This window comes from Pleurodeles waltl, chromosome 2_2, assembly GCF_031143425.1.
Source record: "Pleurodeles waltl isolate 20211129_DDA chromosome 2_2, aPleWal1.hap1.20221129, whole genome shotgun sequence".
NCBI lineage: Eukaryota > Metazoa > Chordata > Amphibia > Caudata > Salamandridae > Pleurodeles > Pleurodeles waltl.
This window is the reverse complement of record NC_090439.1, coordinates 946,594,510-946,613,596: the sequence shown is the minus strand read 5'-3', so window position 1 is coordinate 946,613,596 and position 19,087 is coordinate 946,594,510.

The following is a 19,087-nucleotide window of genomic DNA, read 5'->3' as shown; positions in this document are numbered from 1 at the left end:
TTTTACACAATCCCTTTACTGTGTGATCTGTAAAGATTTAAATATCTAGCGTGGTCTCAGTGGTCTCAGGATAGGGCCAAGACTATGGCAGAATAATTTGATACATTGTTAGCATGTGATCCAAAGTGAAGTACCTCGACATATATTCGAAATGTGTATGCTTAATGAATCTCTACTCATCTCCTACAGTGTCTTCACTGTACCATATTTCACATACATTCTTTCCATCCTGACAAGCAAGCTAACTGGATATGCCATTAGGTTTTCACACCCTGTAAACATAAAGGCCAGGGCACACCAAAAACAAATCTCAGTGTTGTTGATCCAAGTGGTCAATCAAGCAAAGTCGAAGTCCAAAGAACAGGTGAAACTGGATATTTATTGACAGATGAAAGGGTGTGGTCAGTATTCCGGTCAAAGATCACATAAAACACAAATACTCCAAACAGTCAACAGCCGACACGTGTTTCGTCTCCTAGACTTTATCAAGGCTGTGGAATAGACAATATGTACATATTGGTGAAATGGGACATTTACTTATTCAATATCCACATACAATATATATTTAGATTCAAAACTAAAACATCTAACCCGGTGTAACTATATATCTAACATGAACAAATAATATTCTTAAGTATGTGTTAAAACTAGTAAATTATAGCAGAGTTAAAGGGATGCGCACCGTACGTGATCATCAAAGCACAAAGTAAAAAGTGCAGCGTCGAAGAACAAGATAAGATGCAATATTAAAGAACCAAAACAAGGCCTGACTCCGTGAAATGAAAGTGCACTAATGTTCAAAATACAAGTGACCAATCACACAAGCAGTCCATGCAAACTAAAGTGGAAAGTGATTGTACAAACCAGGGAACCATCAAAAGTGAAGAAGTGTGAGAAGATCCGACTGAGCAAAAATCAAATACCTTCAGATATGCAAGAATGTGCAAGTACAAGTATAAGAAAGGAATTCCAAAAAAGGCATGTCTCAAATTCAATCTCCAGGTGGATCAATAATATCAGGTTTTCACACCCTTCTGGTGAACAAAAACTAATGACCTTGTCCCAGAATTACAGGACACATTTGGAATCTGAGTCCTTCGGTTTGTTGGCTGCTTCTCTTGAAATAAACTTCCTCTTAATGCCTGATTGATTTCTAAACAACTACTTACTTCCTGACTGTTATTTGTTTTAAATACGTACTTCTCAAGAGTGTTAAAGTATTGGAAACATATAAATTCTTTAGTATTACCCACATGAACATGTTTGATGGGGAGGCCACGTTGCTGTGGACAGCAATTACTGAGATTGTATAATACCCCCTCCGCTTGTCTGCAACATAAGCAACAAGTATGACCTTTGTTGGTTCATTTGAATGGGGTTCTAGGAATCAATAGGGGGATGATATGGGATGGGTATTAATAGTTTTTGGTTACGGAAAGTAGCCATAGAAGTGACCTGAGTAGTGGCTGGGTTGACTGTGTAGAGTTTGTGTGCTGAGGTAGATGGTGTAAAGCTGAATTGAGATGGGGGAGACCAGAGACAGCCTAAGGATTTTGGAGGCCCCAGCCAAGCACAATTTGAGACCCCCCCTGAAAACTATGGTCAACCCTCCTCTTGACCACCCTCCATCTGGGCCCATTCCTGGAACAGACAGTCCCTCTGTCTGGTCAGCAACAGAAAAGTAAAAAAACTAGATGTTAGGACTAGATACCTACATGTGGACTGGTGCTTCACTTTTGGGCCTGTGCATAGAGACAGTATGTTTTTATTTAAAATGTTGAGTGCACTCCCATCTCAGTTCTATGAGTAACAGTGACTTTAAGTCATGTGGTACTAGACTGTCATTGTACCAACCCAGCAGAGGCACCAGGTGGACAGTGTGGTCATGGAAAAAATATATAATGTCACACTTCACTGCACTTTGACACTTGCCATGCCATTGGGCCCTACCTTGGTGAAGCGGTCTCCAGCTGGACTGTGCTAGAAAAGCAGTCAGACTAGTGATTCGACCAAACCTTGGCCCATATGTATACTTTTTTGTGCCGCATTTGCGTCATTTTTTGACGCAAAAGCGGTGCAAACTTACAAAATACAATTGTAATTTGTAAGCTTGCGCTGAGTTTGCGTAAAAAAATTACGCAAATGCGGCGCTAAAAAAGTATAAATATGGGCCCTTGTGTTGTGTAGCTACTCTGTCAGCCAGAATTCAGGCATAAGTGCTGATCACTGCTTTCTGTTTGCTGCACTGTCTGAGCTGTATGGGACTGGTAATGGTATTCGGAGCCAGGCAGCACTAAGCTGTCAGCAGCTCTACAGGGTCAATGCAGTCACAGAGGGAACACAAAATGCCAGTTTCCAATGAACATTAAGGCCCTCTTTACAACCCTGGCGGTTGGTGAGAAAGTGGTGGTAATACTGCCAACAGGCTGGCGGTAACTACTACCAAATTTTGACCATGGTGGTGCGAACTCAGATAGACAGCCACTTTACCACACCGACCGCCAGGGTGAAAACAACAGCCACCACGGCGTTAGCCGCCTACAGCCAGGTGAACAGCAACATTTAGCCCACCATATTATGACAACCCAATCCACCACCTTTTTCAGGGCGGTACCAATGACATCAAAAGCCTGGCAGAAACACTGCACAGAAGAGAAAGGACTCACCTTGGGAGACACAGGGAACAACCACACCACCATGGAGTCTGAACTTCAGATCTTTCCCATGCTCTTCTATGTCCTGCTCCACCATGAACACCAGCGACGATGAAGACAACCACGGTGAGTACAGCCGCCTAGCACACGGGGGGGACGAAAAAGAGAGTAACACACACCCAACACACACATCCCCACCCCCAACACCATACATACAATCAAATGCAATAATAAAACATAATTACCCCGTACCCCCCAGGAATAATGCAAGGACCACAGGAATTGCTGAAAAGTGAGTGTAATAATATAAATACAGTAGAAATACAAGAAATCAATCTCATGGTATATACATATGTACAGTTCAAGGGACACTGCCCAGTCCATACTGTCTGTGAGCCACAGAGACACAGGCCAAAGTCCAAGGCCCCACTTGTCACCTTCAACAACATGGAGAGAACCCTGCAGGGGCATCATTTGGAAAATAGGCAGGCACCTAAGGGGGACCGGGGAGCACATCAGCCAGGAGATAGAACAATACCACTGGTCCTGGAGGTGGCAACATGCCCTGTGCTTGGTCCTGGGGAGTGCAAGGCCATAGTCTCTCAAGTGGGTGACATGCCCACAGGCTCTGGAGGGGGCAACATGCCCTGTGCTTGGTCCTGGGGAGTACTAGGCCACAGTTTCTCAAGTGGGTGACTTGCCCACATGCTCTGGAGGGGGCAACATGCCCTCTGCTTGGTCTTGGGGAGTGCAAGGCCACAGTCTCTCAACTGGGTGACTAGCCCGCTGGCTCTGGAGGGGACAACATGCCCTGTGCTTGGTCCTGGGGAGTACAAGGCCACAGTCTCTCGAGTGGGTGACTTAGCCACATGCCCTGGAGGGGGCAACATGCCCATTGCTCTTTGTCCTGGGGAGTGCAAGGCCACAGTCTCTCAAGTGCATAACTTACCCACTGGCTCAGGAGGGGGCAACATGCTCTGTGCTGGGTCCTAGGGAGTGCAAGGCCACAGTCTCTCAAGTGGGTGACTTGCCCACTGGCTCTGGAGGGGGCAACAAGCCCTGTGCTTTGTTCTGGGGAGTGCAAGGCCACAGTCTCTCAAGTGGGTGACTTGCCCAAATACCTTGGAGGGGGCAACATGCCCATTGCTCTTTGTCCTGGGGAGTGAAAGGCCACAGTCTCTCAAGTGGGTGACTTGCCCACTGGCTCTTGAGGGGGCAACATGCCCTGTGCTTGGTCCTGGGGAGTGCAAGGCCACAGTCTCTCAAGTGGGTGACTTGCCCACATGTCCTGGAGGGGGCAACATGCTCATTGCTCTTTGTTCTGGGGAGGGCAAGGCAACAGTCTCTCAAGAGGGTGTCTTCCCAACTGGTTTTGGAGGGGTCAGCGTGCCCTGTGCTTCTGACCCTGGAGAGGATGGGGTGAGTGGGTGTCTTCCCCACTGGTTCTGAAAGGGGCATTGTACCATGTGTTTCTGATCCTGGGGAGTGAAAGGTCACAGTCTCTCAGCTGGGTGTCATTCACACAGGATTTGCAGGGGGCAGGCTGCACAGAAGCCCGTGGAGGCAGAAATACAAACTGTCCGCCGCCAGTGACGGCTGCTCAGTGGTGGAGGTGCTGCTGCTGGTGGTGGTGGGGGAAGATCCAGCCCATCCCCTGCAGCCTCGGACGGCTGCCCACTGCTGGTGGTGGCTTTGCTGCTCCTGCTGATGGTGGTGGTGTGGGAAGCTCCAGTCCATCCCCTGCAGCCTCAGATGGCTGCACAACCATGGTTGGTTGTGGGGGCTCTGACTTAGTCCCTGCACCAGGTCCCTTGTCCTTCCTGACTGCTGGTGCAGGCCCTTTGCCCTTCCTGGCAGCAGCTAGGGATGGCTCCTTGCCCTTTCTTGCAGCACCTGGGGCAGACTCCTTGCCCTTCCAGGCAGTACTGGGCGCAGGCTCATTGCCCTTCTGGGCAGCAGCTAGGGCTGCACACTTACTTTGAGGCTGGCTGGTGTCCTGGATCCTTTCCCACCAGGAGTGGGTGTGGAGACTAGTGGTTCCATGGACTGGGTGGCAGAGGTACTTGCCTGGGTTTTTGGCACCCTAGCTAAACGTGAAGGATGGGGGGAGGGGTAGGGAAGAGGTCAATGGTGGAGAGGAAAAGCTTCTTATGGACATTGGGACGGGAAGAGGGAGAAGGTTTGGGAGTAGAGGAAGACGGGGATGTTGTAGGAGGTGTCTGTCTGCTGTGTTTGGGTAGAGGTGCATGGGCTGGATGCTGTTGTGAGGTGGAAGGCTGTTGGGTGTCTGAGTGCTTGTGTTTGTGTACCTTGGGAGGAGGGGACAGACACAGTTAGGAGAGGACACAGTGGACTTGCGCATGGCTGTTGTATTGGTGTCTGCAAGTGAGATGTGTGTTCTGCAAGGTGAGTGTAGACAGAACTGGGAGGAAGGTGGAGGAGGAGGAGGAGGGGGTCATAGTGGAGGCAGTGAATGATGGTATGTCTTCATCTGGATGGGGTTTGTGTGAGTGCCTGTGGGATGATGTGAGGTGCTTGTGTTTACCTGTGCCACTCTTGTGTGTTGTCTTGTGTGCATGCTCATCTGCCTGTGTGCTTGTGATAGGTTGGAGTTGAGGAGAATGGGGTTGGGAATAGGAAGTTGGAGGGGGGACGGGTGAAACAGGGACAATTGCTGCCATCAGATTGGAGGCCAGAGCCTGGATTGATCTCTGTTGGGCCATCAAGCCAGTGTGAATGCCCTCCAGAAATGCATTAGTCTGTTGCATTTGGGCTGCCAGCCCCTGGATGGCATTCACAATTGTTGATTGCCCCACAGAGATGGATCTCAGGAGGTCAATAGCCTCCTCACTCAGGGCAGAAGGGCTAACTGGGGCAGGCCCTGAGGTGCCTGGGGGGAAGAAGATGCCTACCCTCCTGGGTGAGCGGACAAGGGCAACTCAATGAGGATGCTGGGAGGGTGGTGCTGGCTGCTGTACCTGTAGCTGGGGTGGTCACAGAAGTGTCCACCACCACCAGGGAGCTTCCATCGGAGGAGGTATCTGTGTAAGAACTGTCCCCTCCTGTCTCCACCGTGGTGCTCCACTTGCCCTCTGTCCCACTGGTGCCCTCACTGTCGGTGGACTCTGCCTCCTGGGACCTGTGGGATGCATCTCCCTCCATCGCCGGTGCCTCTGCTCCTCCGCCAGATGATGTTTATGCACATAAGGACAGGGTGACAAAACAAAAAGTGGGGGGAAGAAACAAAGGATACACTTGGTCAATGGCTGCTCCAACAACACCAATGGCGTACACAGGGAACACATGGAACAGCCCTTCGCACAAAGCAATGCACTACCAGTGATAATGCTAGCCACCAGGGCATGGGGAGGGGCACATACCGCCAACTGCAGCACACCTGGGACCCACACAGCCCTGACCAGTAGTGTATGCCTACAAGATAGGTAGCTGGATTATCATTTCAGAACCCTAGCCACCAGGGGACCTACGCTGTAATGTCAGGCCTGGCCTAGGGGCACCCACTGACACACATCATCCACCCGGGTACCCCCCTATTATGCATAAGTTGTAATGATAGGAACTGTACTCGCCCCCTTGTGGCTGCTGTGATGCCCAGAAGCACCCATCCAGCTCCGGATAGGCCATCACCAATATGCGGGCCATCAAGGGGGTCAGGGTTCAACAGGCACCCCTTCCTCGTTGGGAGGCCAGCCCCAGCTGGGCCTTCGCCATCTTCCGTGACCAGCGTCTCAGGTCCTCCCACCATTTCCAACAGTGGGTGCTCTGTCTGCTGTAGACCCCCAGGGTCCGCACCTCCTTGGCAATGGCACACCATATACCCTTCATTTGATGGGCGCTGACCTGCAGAGGAAATACACACAGGAAAATACATTTAGACAAACAGTCCTGCCTGTTACACTTATGGCCCACCATACCCCTTCACATTGCCATTTGCACACACAAAGCCCAGTACACAAGCTTCACGCCGCCCAGGGGACATCCATCCATGCCCCCTACACAAGGAGTTCACACACACCACTCCATGCATTCATGTCCCATGCATCGTGCTCACAACGTACTCACCTGTTGGTCTGAAGGCCCATACAGCAGTCCGTACTGGGGTAGGACCCCATCCACCAGTCACTCCAACTCTTTTGAGGTGAAGGCAGGGGCCCTTTCCCCAGTCACACGAGCCATGGAAGGTTCCAGACACAGGTCACAGCAGCACATGCAGTGTAGGTCCTCTTATGTTGAAGTTCTTGGGGAAAAGTGAGGGATCAGATAGATAATGGTGGTCACATCCACGGCGGTGCATACCTTTACCACCGGCGTACATCACCAGTGGCCACTGCACACCACAAGCCCCAAAAATAACCGATGAGGAGTTGCACTGTGGTTCATGACCGCCTCCCGCAACGGCGCACAATGTCAGCGGAATTACCTCACGTCTACCTGTCCCTCCAGACAGGACAGGCAGACGCCATTTCATGGGGGGGGGGGCAGGCCCTGGAAAATAACTGTCATAGTTCAAATTTGGAAATACAGGACAAATGCCACTTATACATTGAAATTTAACATCATGCATTGTACTGTCGTGGCTACTATGTTCAGTCTGTGACCGGCTCCTCACTCTTTTGCCCCATAGATTGCTACCGCTGCAGATGAATAGGAGATGAAGAACATAATCCCATGTACAGACCCCTGATGGACTTGGCAACACTGGAGGACAGGCACATTATCCTCACCTATATACTTGACAGGGCCACAATCACAGAGCTGTGTGCCCAACTGGAGCCTGACGTGATATCCGTCACCCCACTGGGATCCCCCCTCTTGTGCAAATCCTATTTATGCTCCATTTCTTGGCAACTGGTTCCTTCCAAGTGACAGTGGGCATGGCAGCAGGAATGTCACAACCAAAGTTCTCAATTGTGCTGACAAGAGTGCTCTCTGCCCTGATTAAACACATGTGCAGCCACATTGTTTTTTCCCAGGTGGAGGATTTGGCCACAGTGAAAGCTGACTCTTATGCAATTGGACATATCCCCAACATCATTGGGGCAATTGATGGTACACATATTGCATTTGTCCCCCCCATCAAAATGAACAGGTATTCAGAAATCGAAAGGGTTTTCACTCAATGAATGTCCTGATGGTGTGCTTGGCGGACTAGTACATCTCCCATGTCAATGCTAAATATCCTGGGGCAGTGCATGATGCCTATATTCTGAGGAATAGCTGCATCCCAAATGTGATGGGCCAACTGTAGAGACACAGGGTGTGGCTAATTGGTGAGCCCTGGTTCCTGCCCAGTAGATGTTGGTCTATGGGTATGGTGTGGCCTGTATGTGATAGTGTGTGGCTAAATGTTGTCCCTCGATATTTGCAGGTGACTCTGGTTACCCAAACCTATCATGGCTACTGACCCCTGCGAGGAATCCCAGGACAAGGGTAGAAGAACGTTACAATGAGGCACATGGGCGAACAAGAAGGATTATCGAACGTACCTTTGTTCTCCTGAAGGCCAGGTTTCGGGGTCTCCATCTAACAGGTTGATCCCTGTGCTACTCACCGAAGAAGGTCTACAAGATAATCGTGGCATGCTGCATGTTGTACAACCTTGCCTTGAGACGCCATGTGCCTTTTCTGCAGTAGGAGGAGGCTGGAGATGGCCTTGTGGCAGCAGTGGACCCTGTGGACAGTGAGGATGAGGAGGCAGAGGATGAGGACAACAGAACTGCAGTGATTCGACAATACTTCCAATGACACACAAGTAAGACAGTATTACTTCATATTTCATTTTCAATTTATGGTTTATCTTTGTCACTGGCATGCTGTTATTTCCCACTTCCATGCCCAATCACTGTACCCTTTGGCAACTCATTTTGCAGATGTTGGTGCCCCACTATCGCTCCAGGTGTGATAACTCCAGCCAACTACAGGTCTTTTCTATTTGAACATTACTGTACAGTTGAATTGCAATGTTTGAGCCTGGTTAAACCAATACATACTAAAATAAGTTTAACATACTCCATACTTTTATTTTTTCAAAGTGTGTTAATCTAAGTGCTAAGAAGTAGAGGGGCAAGTGCAATGGGCTGGGGTGATGATGGAGGAAAGTCCAGGGTATTGTTCCAGCCTATTTTTTAGCACAGGTGCATTGTCCAAGGGGACATAGGAAGGGGAGCAATGACAGTTCAAGGTGGACAGGGTGACAGAGTGGGACACAAGAGTGACAATCAGGAGAGTCTCATTTCCTGGCGGGGGACTTGGCAATAGCCTCTGGCTTCTGCCTGGATCGCAAGGAACATTTGCGGGGTGGTTCTCCTTCTGCAGGGGGATTGGTGCTGGTGGCATTATGTTCCTGTGGCGGGGCCTCCTGTCCACTAGCGGCAGGGGAGGTGGAAGGCAGTTCAGATGTCTGGCTAGTGGCAGGGGCCCGCTGTTGTAAGACTGCCTTCCTCATGATGTTGGCCATGTCTGCCAGCACCCCTGCAATGGAGCCCAAGGTGGTGTTAATGGCCTGCAAGTCCTCCCTGATCCCCTGGTACTGTCCCTCCTGCAGCCACCTGTTCTCCTGCACGTTGGCCAGGATCTGGCCCAGCGTTTCCTGGGAATGTTGGTATGATCCCAGGATCTCAGTGAGTGCCTCCTGGAGAGTCGGTTCCCTGGGCCTGTCCTCCCCCTGGCACACAGCAGTCCTCCCAGTGTCCCTGATGGCCTGAGCCTCTGTCCCCTGAACCCTGTGCCCACTACCACTGACCCCAGGTCCTGGATTGTCTTGGGTGCAAGGTGTAGCTTGGGGTCCCTGTAGAGGTGGACACACTGCTGATTGACGTGTCTTGGGTACAGAGATATGGGTACGCTGGGTGGGTGTTGTGGTGGTGTTTCCTGGGGGGAGGCTCTATGGTGGTGTGTGACTGTGGCTGGGTAACCGACTGTCCAGAGGTCCCTGATGTGCCAGGTTGGTCATCCAGATCCAGGCGACCAGAGTTGCTGTCATCACTGTGGGCCACTTCTGTGGGGGGACTGGATAGTGCTGGCACCTCTTATTCGCTGACATTGGCCTGGGTACCTGTGGGGATGTAAATGCAGTGTTATTTTTTCTGTCTGTGACATATTGTGCATCAGTGGGTTGCCCTCTTTGGTTGTATTTGCCCTGGTGGCTTTAACTTGTATAAATTGGTATGTGGTGGGCTAGCTGATTCTCTCTAGTGTGCATGCTTTAGTGATAGGTGTCCATACTGGTCTGTGAATGGTTTCCATGCATTGGGATGGTATGAGGGCTTGGCATTGGGATGAGCGAGATGTGATGGTGGGGGGGTGAGGTGGTGGAGTGATGGTAGTGAGGGTGGGGGTCTGTGATGGCATGCAGTTAAGGGGGTAGTCGTAGTGTAGCCTCTTCTCAAGCAGCAACCACAGTTCTCTGGATGAAGTCAGAAGCTACCCTAAAATAAAAAGACACAATTGCAGGCTAACCATGATGGAGTGAGGGCCAACTATAGGTAGTCAGTTAGGTCTGCTGAACAGGGTACCTTAAATCCTGGTTTTCCCCGCATTGTGAGGAACCACATTGAAGACGTATCTTGCAGCTGAAGTCATGCATTGGTTGACAAGGCTGCAGTGCAATATTCTACTGTGTAGTCATCAAAGATCCCATCAACAAGGGCTTGCAATGTGAAGTCCGGAGTCTAAGATGTGTCACACAGTTGCTGCAATGTCTCAGTTCCGAGGAGCAGCGAGGTGACTATGCGGAGTCCAGTGTCATTCTGTAGGCTGCTGTTGAAGAAGGATGTGATGGCCTGCATTGAGGATGCATCATGCAGTGGCAGCTCAGATGCAGCAACAGGCTGTGATGTAATGAGGTTCCTTGTGGCAGTGACAGTCCACCTAGAATTGGTTTTCCACAATTTATGCTTGATGTTGTGCCTCTCAGTAGAGGAGATGCATCGGTTTAGCTGGACCCACAGAGACTGACAGACCCTTTAGATCCACCTCAAAGGGTCTAGGACTAGGGTGGCACCACTTGGCAGGGTAGACTCACATATGACAGAGTTTAAGAGCAGGACCATGGTTGTTGGAGCCTTCTGTCCAAGGTTGCCGGAGCCCTCTATCCCTGAAGGTCAAGTCAGGAGGTTAACCAAATAGCCCTTGGAGTCACTCTGGGGTTTTGGGTTCAAGAGATGCAGGTCTAGACCTTCTCAACCAGGCCAGAGAGCGGAAGGCACCAGATCAGAACAGCAGGACAGAAGTCCATCAAGGGAGTACTCCAGCGGGACAGCAGTCCATCAGAGTAACAGTTGTTCATCAGTGATCAGTACTTCTTCCTGGCAGAGTATCCACAGGTCCAGAAGTGTACTGAAATGGTGGTGTCTGAGGTACAGTATGTATGTCCAGAAGTGTACTGAAATGCTGGTGTCTGAGGTACAGTATGTATGCCCAGTTGTGCCTTGAAGTAGCGGAATAGCTTCTAGAGTTTTCCATTTGAGGTCCCCAGGCATCCTGCCTTCCCTGTCTTGGCTGCAGACTAACTACAGGGGGTATTAAGGCCTTTGTGTGGAGACAGGACACAGCCTATTCAGGCATATGTGGGGCTGAGTCCGGCTCCTCCTTCCCATCCTGCCAGTGATAGCCCATCTAGGCAAACCTAAGCTCCTTATTGTGTGTGACTATCTAGGAGAAATACACAAAACTTCACTGGCAGCTAATCCCAGTCATGTGAACCAGGTACAGGCTACATGCAATAAAGGGTTAAGGCAAGAAAATGCCATCTTTCTAAAAGTGGCATCTTTAAAATTGTAATTTAAAATCCGGTGTCATTATAAATTAAGATTTTTTATTAATATTCCAGTTACACCAAACATGATCTGGGTACCTATTCCTAATTGGGAATTACAGACTATTAAATGTAATAAGGTAACTCCATTGTTAGTCTATGGGAGAGGTAGGCCATGCAGTAGTGAAAAATGAATTTAAGACCCAGGACATGTCAAACTTAAAGTTACATGGCCTACATTTTATATATACTACACTCTGCCATCTCGGCTGTACAGGGTCTACCCTCGGGGTGACATATGTATTAAAAAGGAAGGTTTGGGCCTGACAAAAGATTTGCTTTGCCAGGTCACAATGGCAGCTAAAACTAGATGCACACATGTAGCTTCAGGTCTGGGATATGTTTAAAGGGCTATTTAAGTGGTTTGCACAATCAGTGCTGCAGGCTCACTAGTAGCATTTTATTTATAGGCCCTTGGCACATGTAATGCCACTTTCCTGAGGACTTACAGATAAAATAAATATGTCAATCAGGGGAAAGCTAATGCTACCATGCTTTGAGGAGTGGGCACATGCACCTTATCACTGGTTAGCTGTGCTGTGCCAATGTTGCCATTTAGAATAGGACTGGAAATGTGTGGCTTTGTAGGCAGACTCGAAACCTATGGTCCTTCCTGGTTGATCATGAGTTAAGTGGTGTTTCTAATGAATGTGATCACATTACTGTGCACCTAAAGTCTGCCCAACTTCGGATTTATCAAGTCTGGCAGACTCGAGCCTGTTCTCAAAGTTGTTGGAAGATGTATCTGCCATCAAAGTAACATCATCAATCAAGGAATGTGTTGGTCTGATAAATGTTCATAATGGACCCAAAATAGTACTGTCAAAACCAGTTCATTGCAGTGCAGAATCATCTGCACTGGGTACATAGACACTGTATCCTTCATATTGTTTTTTAAGACCTGGGAATCTACCTCATAAGGATCTTGTAGTGAAAACTAGATATCCAACTTTCTCACATGCATCTACGTTCTCCTCAGTGGGTAGGGCTTGGTTGTCACTGCAGCATGTTTTAAGTGGCAATCCATAACCATATGTTTGAATCTCTTGATTCCTTTTGAATTGCAGTAAAGGCTTGCCAGCGGATCGAAACTAGCACTAAACAGACCAAAGTGCTCTTCACCATCGTCAGAGAGTTTGCCTGCCTGACATCTGTCGAAAACTCTACTCCCCACAGGAACTCTGTGAGGCCTTTACGGACCAAATCCACATCAAGAAGAGACCATCAACAGAATCTTTGATCCCCATCCTCCGGAACTCCCAGCATCTCATCCACCACCACCGCCAACCACCTGCGCGTCGCACAGGAACAGCTTAGCATGCCAACCATGGCCAATCTCATGAGCTTCATCAACTCAGGGGCACCCACTGCCCCATGCCCCCACATAATTCTCAACATCGGAAGAGACGAGATCAGCCACCACCTCACCACCATCTTCAACACCTCACTCACCACAGCCACTTTCCCAGAAGCCTGGAAATACGGAGAGATCAGACCCCTCCTCAAAAAGGACATAAGAATTATGCCCGAAATGCACATAGTTAGTCCCAGTTTACTGCACCTTAATGACTTACATTTTTGAGTTCTCATTGTTACCTATAGTATTTTTTTTTTTTTTTAGCACAACAAACAAAAACCATTTTAATGTGATTTGGTTTCTTTTAAAATATTATGTTTCAAATTTTTAATTCATGTATTTTTTACTTTAGTTTGTTTTGCGTTTTTCACATGTAACATGTGAGGCACATATTCCTTGTATAACCCAGTTTGCCAAATAGGTATCATATTGATTTGTTGGAGTTCAGCACATTTCAAAACAGTGAACAATTTCAGGACCTAAATATCATTTAGAAAACTATTGCTGCATTGGCGTTGATTCTCTGCCACTAAAGTTTTGTACAGAATACATTAGTCATAATAAGTCATGATAGTTTGTCAGAGGATGTTTGAGCATCAATATTCTGCTCCATCAACAGATGTCTGATTTTGTAAAAGCCTTGTCCCCATGTTGGTAAGTCAGTCATTTAACAAATTGGAAGAGCTAATTACATCAAACAATGTTACGTCTGTCTTCTCTGTTCTGGTAACTGTTCATGGCCAAATCACACATGATCTTTGACAGCGTGTACCTTTTGGTGACACTAGGGAATTCTGAAATTAGTACCTGATTCTTTGTTATGACAATAGAAAAACCTGCAACTAATGCACTTAGATTTGCTTATTTATATTAAAAATGAATCAATTTTGAAATAGTATATTTAAAAAAAAAAGCTCTCTGCGATTGCCACAATATTTCTGTACATTATCAACAAATGCGATTCTCCTAAATACATAACTGCATGAATTTTGTGGACGACCCGTTGACGTAAACAATGCAGGCACAAGAAGCGTTTTCTTTTCAAAAAGAAAGTTGGCAGGTGAGGGAAGAGCTTTCCGCACATACAGAGTTTCTTCTTTAATTTGTTTGCTGTTAAGCGCAGCACTGCCTGCTTTAACTTTGATTAGCGCTCAGGGGTCATAGATTTGCCACTGAGCAAGAACCGGTGCCAGAGAGGTACCTAAGGAAATGCGACAATGTCCCCTTTACTGCTGAAAAGAGTATAACATTCCCTTTTTAGGAGTACCTCTCCCACATGGAGCTATGCTTGAGTAGAGCGGCAGGACTGCTATCTCCAGGCAAGAATGCAGATAGTGGGATACGAGGGATAACTTTTGCGGGAAGCAGCTTCCCCGGGAAGGTGCAAGTGCTTTGCCAAATATGCCACTACAGTATTTCTGCCCCTTGAAGCAGGTAGGTGATATTTACCCAAAATCCGACCCCCAGAGGCAGAAAATCCACAAGAAAAATACAAACTAAGGAGTGGGACAGTCCACAGTAGAATCTGGCCTTGCCCTCAAACCAGTCTTTCTGTGCCCTGGAAGAGGTAATTGGGTTGTTTACTCCCAATCTGTGAACCTAGGGTGGTAGAAAGCCCACCAAACACCAGGGATTTTGTTTGATGCAGAACATCTTCCTGTGGAAGATCAAAAGTTCTCCCCTCAAAACAACTATATTTATGCCACCTGGGGGTGGTAATTGAGATGTTTTTCTAGGACCGAGTAAAACAAAGCAACACAAGTCACTGTCTTGCAGTACTCTGTCCTGCCTTGCATTATTCTGTCCTAGAAAAGCATTTCATTGGTGGTGAGTGCGTGTCCCTAATGAACCAATCAATGGATTTTGGCACATTCCCAGATTTACAAAGACTGGTAAAACCTGGGAATGTGTCAAATGCTTTGCCTTCCAAGGGGAGTTGCAACAAGGAGAAATTCCTTGTTGTTTACTCTCTCTAAATATTGTGCATTCTGTAGCAGACTTTAAAAGAGGAAAAAGCCTCAAATGATTGTTTTGCTTTGTTTTACTCCAGAACTACAATTACAAGGCAACGTTGGGGCACACAGGGTGGCCTTTTTTGCTTGGTGTTAGCCCTGGCTCTCTCTGCAGGATCACCCCTAAACATTTTGCCTTTTTTCCCCTCCACTTTTTGCTGAATTTGTTTTTGTTGGCTTTAGGACCACTGCAAACCAGTTCTAAAGTGCTTGCACTCTCTCTCTAAAACATTCTCAAATTGGTTCACACTCATTTGGCATTTTAATTTTATTTATGAGTCTCTTGTAGAGTGGTATACCTAATAACAAGGGACTGAAAATGAAATGCTACTAATGGGCTTGTAGCATTTATTGTTCCACCCACTTAAACATTTTTCAGGCCTGGCAACTTAGCCTGAATGCAGTGTTACACTGCCCTATCCACTTGGCAATTAAGTTCCATCAGCAACAAAACCCATGGAGTTATTCAATCTAAATTGGGCAACGGTTGTCCCACAAATGATTCATGGCATTTTACCAATTGTAATGCATTAACTAAGGTTAAATACAAGTGACAAGTTGCCAATCGAGATGAAGAAACAAACCAAGGAACAACAGGACTAGCAGAACCAGCATTCCATGGTCTTTATCTAATTTGATTACTTAGGTCTGAAGAGAAACCGCATGACGCCTTACCGCGCCAAACAGTTACAGTGGAATTTATATAAGGATCACTTGCAGAAGCTGAAACCACTAAACCTGTGAAGAAGCCAGTGTCAGAAGCGTTTATCGAAGAAAACGAGCCGGAGGAGTAGGCGGACAAAAGAAAAACTAAAAAACGTCCGCCCTAAGTGGGTCGATTAAGTGATATGTAATGGCAAAAAGAATGTAAATTGTAATGGGTCCCTGCTGTGTCTGGCCATGCACAATCAGGTTTATAACATTTGAAAATGTTGCACTTGCCGTGCTGCGTACAATTCATGTTATGATGGCCAGATTAATTCGATATGATGGAAAAAAGAAACCAGCAGGACCAAAATGAACTTTCAAATTTCATTTTCATTTTTTTTTACACCAAAAAGAAGGGAGTTTTCTTTATAATGGCCTCGGTGTGTTCTTTCTTGTCAAAGAACATTGGCAACATTGTGTCGAACGATTAGAGATGAAGAATATTACATCAAAGCTGCGCTCCTTTCAAAAAACACACTGCGTACCCGGGCAGGGTAAACCTGAATTAAACCAGCTTGTTAAATGTTCTAATCCTTTAAAAAATAAAACATTTTTTCACAAGGGATCCTTTTTTTTCTCTTCCTCTTTATTTTGAAGAATCATAGGCAACACTTTTATGAAGGGAAACGAAGAAAACCGAAGTTTAGTTGCGTCCTGCTGGTCACAACGGGCAATAATCAAGTCATTTTGAATATATTGCCAGCTGCTTTAAGCACAATCCTGAAACCTTAGCTATGCCACGGGCATTTTCTGTAAGTGCTAAGTTAACTACAGCGTTTTAAACATGGTACATAAACAACATAACTAACTTTAACAAGCAGCTTCTGTTCGATCTGTTCAACTGTAAAGATCTTTTCTCCAACCTTACTGGACGAAAAAGAAGGAATACATACTAATCGAAAGAAAGGCAACTGTTTAATAAATAAGGAAAGACATAAAGTTGATCACTATCCTAGAGAAACTACAAGTCTTTTTTCCCTTTATTCTTTTTTAGTACAATGCATTCTATGTCCGAATGAGACCCTTAACTATGAGGTCAAACGTGTCGATCTAAATGTATTAGATAATTGTTGAACTTGGCAACTACATTAAGGGAACCCTGAAAGTCGAGGCAGGTGCCTGGTTTTGAAAAAAATAATTAGTTGTTACAACCCCTTTGGATGCCACAAACTTAGGAGTCTTGAAAATTAGGGTAAAACAGTTGACTCCCCCTGAGTAATGTAAGTATATATGTGTATATGAAAGTAGATTTTTGGTTTTGCCAATCCACAATAGCAGACTCACCCCTTGAAAACTTAGGAGGGGCATAAATGTATTTTTACTTGCTTTGTATATATTGTGTGTCAAAGTAGTAACTTGTTGATTTGATCTAATTAGGTAGGACTAAATGGCTCACACAAAGTTTGGCTTTGTTTTCCAAGGGTTATGATGTAAGAATGGTAATTTAATTCACACAATTGAATGTCTAAAGTCATTATGTTTATAATAAATGGGGTTAAGTTTATTAAATTTCTTGAACTGCACAGAATAAAGTGACAGAGTTAGTTAAAAAAATATCAGGTAAGGCATCATGACGTTATTACAGGTTTATGTGGTTTAATCTTGCTGGGATGAAAGACCCAACCCCTTAGTTTTTACAAAAAAGTTTAGAAAGTTGGCATTTTCCCACCCTTAGCTCTTTGTGCCTTCAGCCTGTCCTGGGATAGATGACTAGGTGGAGCTGACAGACTTTTTGAATTCCTCCCAAACAGTCACACAATAGAGGGATTAGGTATGCCTCAATAGGGCATCTGCTGGCAGGATGGGGGACGGCGAAGCTGAGCACAGACGCACTGACTCCTGAATAGCCTATGCTCTGCCTTTACACAAAGGGTTTAATAACCCTGTATCGTCACTGCAGGAAGCTTGGACTCAGGGCAGGGTGTCTGGGGATTCCATGCACTTCGAAAAACATTTCCATAAGCTTCTCCCACCCTCCGGAAGAAGGGCACCAGAGTATAAAAATAGGGCCTTTAGACCCACTTTTCAGTTCATTTCCGGACCTGCGGAAGGACTCTCAGATGACTGCCTACTGCTGTACTTGGAAGGATTTCTTTGATGACTGGAGCCCTGTAGGAGGCTGGCCTGGTTTGTAGTGAGTGCCTTGGGTACTTATACCTTACACTAGGTCCTGTTATCCCTTGTTAGTGAATGTAGTAGTGTTCTAGCAGCTTAGGCTGAAAGAGGTAGCTATAGGCTGAAGGCTGAACTACGAGACATGCAAAGCTCATGCAATACCACTTATAGTTACACAGTACTTATACACAAGTAAAGACAATACTCAGTGTTACCCAAAATAAAGGTATGGTATTTATTTGGGTGACACAGTGCCAAAAATATCTTAGAGACAATACTCCTTCTGTAGGTAAGTATTATACACAATATATACACTAGACACCAAAATTAGACAAGTAAATAGTCATAGAACAACCAAACAGTAGGAGATCATATAAAATGCAATGGGAGAAAATAGGTCTAGGGGCAACACAAACCATATACTAAAAAAGTGGAATGTGAATCACGAATACAGTAAAGATAAGTAAATTACCCCCCCCCCGCCAGATCCCAGAAAAGCAGGAGTAAAGTACTGCAAGTTTCCTTAGGACACACTCCATCTCATTTTTGGGATTTTGCAGCAGCCAACCAAGTCTGAAAAGAACAACTGCTGGATTATTGGACCTGAAGACCTGCATAGGAAGTGGGACCAAGTCCAGAAGTCGAAAGAAGTTCCAGGAAGAACAGGAGCCTCTGCCAACCCAGAAGAGGGTGCAAACAAAGAGTCCCCTGTTAGTAGAAGACTAAAGAAATGCACCCTAGGAAGATGCCAGTGGGTTCCTGCATGATGCAAAAGATGTCCAACGGTGTGAAGAGCATTGCAGATGAGATTTCGTGTTGGAAGGCACCAACAAGCCTTGGCTATGGCAAAAGTGCATTTTACATCAAAATGGCACTGGATGGACCCAGGAGGGACCTAGGGGCCTCAACTCTGTGTGAAGAGGAAGAGAGTGCTCTCAGCACTTTAAACAGCCCTAAGAATTCCAGCTAGCGCCCCCAGAAGCCACAGGATCTGGGTTCAATGGAGGTGTAAAATGTAGTTGATGCAGCACAACAAAAGAAGGGCCCACACCACCAGGGAACAACTCAGCGAGTTGAGCGTCACAGGGTGGAGTGCTGGGGACCTGGGCCAGGCTGTGTACAAAAGAATTCTGCAAAGAGTGCACAGAGGCCTCAGGAGGTAAAGAAAACGCAATACTCAGGGGTACTGTTGTTCTCAGGGAAGACAAGGTCTTACCTCCTCCAAATTGCATCAGCAGGACCTCAGGGCAGTTTATGTTGAAGACGTCCACCTTCTGTGTCCTTTGGAGCCTGCTCGTTCCCGTGAGAGGTGTCCCAGGGTACCGGTTGTCACCTTGGAAGGTGCCCGCTTGGAGCAGGGGAGTGACTCTGTCGCTACATGGGAGATTTCTGTCGTCCTTCTGGT